This window comes from Eleginops maclovinus, chromosome 21 (assembly GCF_036324505.1).
Source record: "Eleginops maclovinus isolate JMC-PN-2008 ecotype Puerto Natales chromosome 21, JC_Emac_rtc_rv5, whole genome shotgun sequence".
NCBI lineage: Eukaryota > Metazoa > Chordata > Actinopteri > Perciformes > Eleginopidae > Eleginops > Eleginops maclovinus.
The window spans coordinates 7442580-7450957 of NC_086369.1; positions in this window are offsets into that span (position 1 = coordinate 7442580).

Here is an 8378-nt window from a genome sequence, read left to right on the forward strand (position 1 = left end):
CATCTGAAGCTTCTCAACACTTTTCTGTCAATCAAACTGGACATGATTACAGCAATACAAATCAAAGTATCACTGTAAAAAAAAAAGGCAGACGAGGTGGATCAGAGAGGATAAGTTGAATTTTTTATCTTCATCCCTTCAGAAATGAAGACTGGAAATACTGTTATGGTTAATGACAAGATATCTAATTGACAAATGAAATGTCATACATATCATTTATCATTTTTTTGGCCAACAAGCTTCCCTTACTCGCCATTTAGTATAATTTAAAGGGGGTCAAATTGGTGACGGTTACTAGATGATGCTAATAACAGTACATGACATACTTTATAAACCTACCTAACCTGCTTCTTGTTAATGGAGAAAAATAAAATACTTCTATACTGCAGAGGATAAGAAATATATTTGTTTTCTGTATACTTACTAAGAACATTGTTATGTTTTAATTTTCAAACTTTTCATCACTGAATTCCTGCCTAAGCCAACACTATTACTTGGAGGGTTAATGCTCGGAAGAATTTAGCTGGCTGTTGATGAGAACACTACATGTACAATAACCTAAAATAGATCCAACTACATTGACAATCCATTTGAGAGAGGACAGAGGAACACTGAGTCAGCAGTTTCACACAGGCTATATAAATCCGCAGGATTACAGTAAAGAAGAGTCTACACTATTCATAGGAGGGGATTTCAGGGACTTCTGGAAAACCTCCACAGCCCTCTAAAAACCCAGGGGGAAAGATCTGAAATATGTTGCTTATAACTATGAAATAAAGAAAAATCTCGGCCATTCTTCAAAAAGCAAATAGTACATCACTACGTAGAAACTGCCTGGTCCATGTCTGTGTTCTGCCTCTGTGTCATGCTGGCCCAAAAGCGGGAGGTGGGACATTAATTCAAAACGCCGATGACATTTTTCAACTACGGCAGCTTTTGTTGCCAGGATTTCAGAAAGGATTGAAGGTACAAATATGCGTTCATTGTTCCCAAATACAGAAAAAAAACCTTGAAAAGGGATGACCCCCACTCAAGACTGTGCCTCAACGCATCCTGGGTAGACACTGATAGAGAAGTACACTTCTGCTCGGTTAAAACCCTTTCGTATTGGTGTAACTGTCCTCTGTTTGAATTGACCTTGGGGTCACTTATCTGTTTTCTACTTTATTATCTTCACTACTTGTTTGTTTGTTTGTTTTTTGTCTGTTCTTACACCATGTAAAGGGGCCTACGGTCCCTTGAAAGGCACTATAAATATGTAATCAACTATTATTACTATTATCTCAGTCAGAACTCTTCGGATCTGTTCCCACAGTTATCAAATTAAACCCTCTATCCAGCACTACTTCTCTCATTTTCAAAAAGGATAAAGGAAACTTCTACTCACAGAACACTCTCTTTTCATTACAATGCAAACAACTTTTCTACTCCAGTGGAATGCACCAAATAAAAAGGGAAAATGCCTGCTGAATAAATGGAATGTGAAGGTTCTTCTTGTTCACTGAGACAAAAGAAACTGTTCGAACAAGGGCAACTGAGAGAAGCAGACAGAAAAAGAAGTGGCATGGTGTCCTATCATTGTAAAGCAGGGTTGCCTAGAGACAAAACCCATGAACTAATTTCATACTAAATTTAAATTTAAATAGACCATTAATGACTCAGAGATATTAGGTATTTTGAATACAATTATAAAATCCTAATGCAGACATTATTATGTAAATGTGATTTGGTTCCTGTTCTATGTACATGCTGGTTTATCTCTTTGTGGGGACAATTTCAAAGTTTTAGGAGGCCAGCACACACACACACACACACACACACAAACACCCACACACACCCACAAATCCCTATTTCAAACTTCCTCCCTTGTTTCCTCCTCGGCATTGAAGAACTTGGTGATTAGATGTTCAGTTTGTTGTTTGAGGGCCACAGCTGAGCGTTGCGGGTGGGTCGCCTGGCGACAACTGGCGACAGGTTGTCATGGCAACCTTGGTGTGATGGATGTCTCCGCCTCCTGATGTCGTCTTGCCGATGCTCTGGTGTTTGTCTTGCTATCCTTCGTCTTAAGCACTCATTCATCATCTGACTGCTCAAAGGGGCTCATCCCTTGCTATCAGCGGGTCTGATTAAATATTATTCACTCATTGCCAGACTTGGCTTGGGTTGTTGAGTTTTAACTCTTTCAATTCTAGTTTTGTAATAACCGTTTTCTAAACTTGCTTCCATCTAGCAGTGAATTAGAATTAGCTCTGCCGTCCTCTCTATGTGTCCCAGATTCCACATTTAATTAAAGCTAAGTAATGGAATCCTGTAACCATTAAAACTGATGAGCCACGAAAATGAAGCAGCCATTTGCCTTGTGTGAAAAAGTCCATTCTTATAACACATGTCTGAATATGTAAGCCTGTGTTTCTCTGAATTATCTGTCTCTGTCCGTGTGCACTTTCAAACTTTTCATCTATCAGCATAAAGATCTGCCATCTGGAGCCACACTGCTCCAAATAGTCTGTGGGTGTGTGTGTGTGTGTGTGTGTGTGTGTGTGTGTGTGTGTGTGTGTGTGTGTGTGTGTGTGTGTGTGTGTGTGTGTGTATACACATGAGAACAACAGCTGTCTCATACAGCAACAGATGGCTCCTCCTCCTCTCTCCTGCGGGCCGTTCACATTGACTTTTATTTAAACATTCAGATAAGAGGGGGAATTAGAGCATCAGTGGTCATATGTGCAGCATTCTGAAATTAACCAAACCCTTTTTATGAAATAGCCTAAGGCCTTTATTTAGTTTTATCTCCATTTGATATGGTGATCCAAAATTAAAACTGACAATATATTTAAACTCATTGATTGGTCCTGTGGATTCTCTGAAATAATTTTGGGGGGTTTTGGCAGGTTTCACAGATTTTTACAAACTGCACTACTATCCTTTGACCAATCAGTGAACTGGAAAGTTATAAGCAGTTAAACTTTAAGATAAGTCTACTCTGCTGATTTTTGAAAATAGCTTTTCATATTAATTTAACCACAAGACCAACTAAATAATTTAGGCGCCTGTCACAATAATATATCAAATTTGAATGAAATTCGCTTTTCCAAAATGTAAGACCTCTGCTGATGTTGTCTATATTCTATACTTTCAATTGGTCATTGTTAAATTGCACATTTATATGTCGGATTTGAGATTCATTGCAACAATTATCTCCCCCGTAGTTCATGCTCTCTTGAACTCCTCTGTTTGCAGTCAGCCGTTGTTGTTTATGCTGGTGTTGTTTAAAAAAGGAGTGAAGTAAACAGTGGTGTCAAGACAAGGCTCCAACAGGGATCTAATCAGTAGAAAATAAAACTAGTTTGTTCAACACTGCAATTTAATTATAAACCAAATAGCACCAGCACAGAACTCATTTCAGTGGAAAAGGGGTTTGAGTAACTCTAGCGCTGAGCCCCAATATGTGTCAACTTTTGGACAAGCTGCTTTAGTATGAAACCTGAATAATTGAACGGTATGGTTTGTGAAGGTGCTGGATGTTTGTGGAAATGCATGAATCACTGGGGGAAAGGCAAACAGCTGCCAGTCAAGTGCTCTTCACAAAGACAGGCTTATAATGAGCTGCAGAGAAGCACTGGAGGGCACTGTAAGACCCGAGGTAGGAATTGATAGATGCAAAGAAGAAGGATTGGAGGGTTAGTCTTTCTAGTGTCTACTTTTCCAAGTCGGGTGAAGACTGGAGTGAATGTCTAATCATGTTGTGGGTGGAGATTTGTGGGTGTTTGTATGTTTACTTGAATATTTCAGTGTATAAAGGAGCCTCAGAAATGCTATCCAGCTATACTTTATCCACTCGGCTCACTTAATGTGACTTTTAACATGCTCTGTACCATACCCAGCATCAAGGGCGGGCCCTGGGGGAACATACAGGCAGGCCTTAAATATTTTTAAATGTAATCCAATGCGAAGAAAAGAAATGGAGTGTAGGCAAAGGTCTCTGAAATAACTGTGTGTGTGTGTGTGTGTGTGTGTGTGTGTGTGTGTGTGAGAGAGAGTCTGTTGATCAGCCCTGAGTGAAACATAGAATAGGAAAAATGGGACAGCATAAATATGTTTGCATTACAATTCATTTTTTATCTTCAAACTGTTTGTGATAACATAACACGTGCACATATTTTAATGATTGAAACATGTTCTATGAATGTTAATAAGTGTCCAGAATGCATAAAAAAGCATCACAATCGATGTTTATGTTAATTTTGAAAAGTACATTTGTAATCTCCCTACAGAGGTCCAGCGTAGGTCCAATGTGTATGTTGTTCCCTTCTGTGCTGGTCTGAAACATACTGGCACAGCACCAGAAAAGAGCGGTTTTACTTCTTCGTCTGCATATACATTAAATGCGAAAAAAGGTTTGCAAATATGTTGTTTTCAGATGAGTGGATTTCAAGACGATTATGTTGAGTATAGAGAGGGAGACCTGCTTATAATTAATCAGCGAACAATCAACTCATGTGCTATTATTTTTACCTTGGGCCCGCTCTCGGAAACCGAATTCCCCTCCCACGGATTTGGTCTGCTGCCGGGTCTGCTCTGTACAATCACTTTGTGTCAGTGAAGGGTGTCAAAGCAATCTTTTAAGAAGACATTTTCCGTCAGTAAGATTACTGCATAAGCTCCTTCACATAGGAAAAACTTTACATGTGGACATGACAGTAACAAATCATACATATTAATACATGTCAAATCAATATTCCAGGCAATAAAGTGGGAAGGGAGAATCTTCAACATTCTACTGTAATATAAGTGAGAAGAAGCTCAATTAGTCTGACAATTTTCCCCACGGGATCCATCATACTCCAGCTGAGCATGGCTTGCCTTATCTTGTTCATTGTTTGCTTGTTTGTGAAGATGTTCACAGCTGGTAAGCATCCAACCACATGCTCACTCAATTGTCGTTTTTTGCGAAATGAGAAATGTGTATGCGGTGGCCCCATCAGTGGCCCAGTGGATCAGTGTTTGAGTTATGAATACATTTCCTTTTGGAATTCATTCAGAGAAAAATACACTGTGAGTGATTGAATTTGCCTGAATATGTACTCCTTTGAAAATCTTGTTTACAGAAAAGAACGTTATCTCTAAGCTGTGATTACAGACAAGAAGTAACAAAACAAAGAGAGAGTAGATAAGTCCCATTGATGTCTAGAAGAGTGAGCAAATAAATCCTCCTAACCAAATGTCTTTTACACTGTCCGATTTTTCATGAACTGGGGGTTAAAGATGAGAGGAACTGTTTGACTGCTGCCATGTCCAATGTTAATTTGCCAATAAAAAAAGAGGAATAACACATTGGTTAATGGGATATATTGCTAGCATTAATTTTGAATATGACATTCAATTAGACATGCTTTTTTAAAATGTTTTTTTTTTAAGCAGGCAGGTTCACTTAAGATAGTTGTCGCCAAATAAATAATTTTGATATTAAATGTTTCTCCAAAACGTAAATTTGTCATGTCCTTGTGTTGTGTTTTATTTTGAAATGTTTTCCCCTCTTGTGTCATGTTTAGCTTCACTTCCTGTCTGCGTTTCCCTCCTGTGCCTGATTGTTTAATTGTGTTCATCTGTTGCCCCTGTGTTTCTCCTCCCCCTTCCAGCTGTCTCTTGTCTTGTGATTACCCATGTGTATTTAGTCCCTGTTTCCCTTTTGTCTGTTGTTCGGTCGTCGTCATTTCTTCCCTGATCTTGTCCATGATACCTGCCTGTTCCTGTCGCCCTTCATGTCCTGTGTTCCCCTTGCTTCGTGTTTTCGTCAACAGCTTGGTTTGGACCCTTATCTGCCTCCCCTTGATTTACTGCACTTGGTCCTGTTTCCCCAACCCTGACAGAACGACCGAACCACCGATGGACCCAGCAGTACTTCTTGAGGATGCTCTTGTGGAATTTTCCTACCACATTTTATGTTTTTATGGAGAGTGGAGGAAAGCAGGTTCTAAAGAGGCTCAGGATGCAGCTCTCCTTCATGCACGCCGGGAATTGGCAGATAAGCCTTGGTTCGAGAGCTCACTGCCGGACTATTTAAGGACATTTGTCACTTCCCCAGAAAGCCTCCACCCTGTCCTTAAACCTCGTGTCACAGCAGTGACACCTCCTGCAGCCAATCCTTCTGCAGCCAATGCTTCTGCAGCCAAGCCTTCTGCAGCCTCGACTCCGTCCTCGCCTGTCCAGTCGACTCCAGCCTCGCCTGTCCAGTCGACTCCGGCCTTGACTCCGGCCTTGACTCCGGCCTTGACTCCGGCCTTGACTCCGGCCTTGACTCCGGCCTTGACTCCGGCCTTGACTCCAGCCTCGCCTGTCCAGGCGAATGCAGCCTCGCCTGTCCAGTCCACTCCAGTCTCGCCTGTCCAGTCGGGGGTCCCACCACCTATTCCGATGGGGGTCCCGCCAACACCTGCTACCGCTCCGTTGGGGGTCCTGCCGTCACCTGTTCCGATGGGGGTGCCGCCAACACCTGCACCTGGTCCGTTGGGGGTCCTGCCGTCAACTGTTCCAATGGGGGTCCCGCCAACACCTGCTCTTGCCACAAGCCCTGTCCATGCTCTGTCTCATGCTCTGCCTTGCCCGTGGGCCGTCCGCCCGAGACACCCTTTTCGTCCTCTGTCTTGCTCCCGGGCCGCCTGCCCGAATCCCGCCTTTGGACCCCCTCTACCCACCCTTTTGGCCTTGGTCATGCGTGGACAGGATGGTTTCACAGTGATAAGCAGCTTAACTTTTTTTTTTTTTTTTTCTCTCAGTATTAGCATTTCCTTTCCCCCCCAAAATAAAACAATATTTAAATGATCTGTTAAGTGAATTAGAAGGTAGGCAGGATCTGGTTTTTCTCTGGATTCATACCACTAATTTATATCCTATGTTTTTGCAACTGTACACAAGCAAAGATTGAGCACAAAAAAAAAAAAAGGAATTGAGAGGAAGCAGGGATAATGATCAGTAACAGACAGAAACGGGCAAGGGTGAGTAATAGTGTGAGAAGCTTTAAAGTGTCATATGTGCTAATGATCACACTGGGAGGTGAGAAATAAACAGCGAGCAAAAGCACTAGCGAGAAGGGTTATATGAGGTAAAGAAACCAAAGGACCGTAAGATTATGAGACTTGCTTGCCCCTCTCCTCTAAACCAAGATGGCTGCCTTTGTGTCGTGGTGCACTCTGCTTTGTCTCGTTTTGTTTGTTAATCCTGGTTTTACACACCGTACACCGTGTTCATTCACTAGGGAAGAGCTAACGAACATCAGAAAAAGAACTCCTCAGCAGAATTGACACTGAACCCTCGACAAATCGGAAGGTGGGGGGGAGCAGTTTGTACACTTACAGTGGTGGTGTATTGATGTTACTGTAGTGAATGTAATATACATAATTCACCTCCTTCTTAAGTGTGGTTCTACACACTGTTGTTTCATGCCTGTAAGTATGACCGTTGGTTTATGCTTGAAAGTACGACTGTAAAAAGGGATCGTGGTCCCTTTAATTAATCTGTGTTTACGATGACGTGGACTCCCATGCTTGTTGGTTTACAGGACAGCGCCATCTTTTTTTTGTTATAACTTTTACTGTGTGATTAAACGAGACACGCATTCGTGTGCTCAACTGTAATGAACGACTCCTGCGTTTCAATACGATCTCCACACTGGTGACCCCGACGTTTTTTTGCTGGACGTATCCAGAGACACAACACACGACACGAAAATGACGGTGAACGCTGTTACCCTCAAACTCCCCGAATTCTGGGAATCATCTGCGTCAGTCTCCTTACACACCAGGTACACATTTATGTATAATAGACATCAAAAAGTGCATTTTGCATAATAGGGGACCTTTAAATCTGCAATTGTAAATGTATATATATTTTTTCATTTAATTCTAAATGAGCTGATCATTGGCTTAAGTCCACATTAAAAAACGACAACCAGTCAGTGGTTGGTTTCTGCAGCCAAGTTCTGGCATTAACATGGGTTATTTACATGGATTAGACCACTAGTGGATATTTCCAAGTAGGTGCTGACAGTTATTATTAGATTGCGCCTCAACAAGCATAATCAATTACTGTCAAAATCCTAGAGTAGTTGAATTCCTAGAATATAAGGACTTAACACTCTAAAATGATACTCCGAACAGCTGGCCTGATGTGCAGAGATCCACACATTATCAACTTTGCCTCTCTGTATGTTTGCACCTCACAGCTCATTATTTATTCATGGTTGTAATATTCTACTCTAGAAATGCAATTCTGTTGGTTTCCAAGCAAGACCAAGGCTGAATATTAATCTGCTTCCCTCAATGTTAATAATGCCTTATTCATGGATTGATCAACACATAGGTAAATAAGAAAGAGAGATAAAA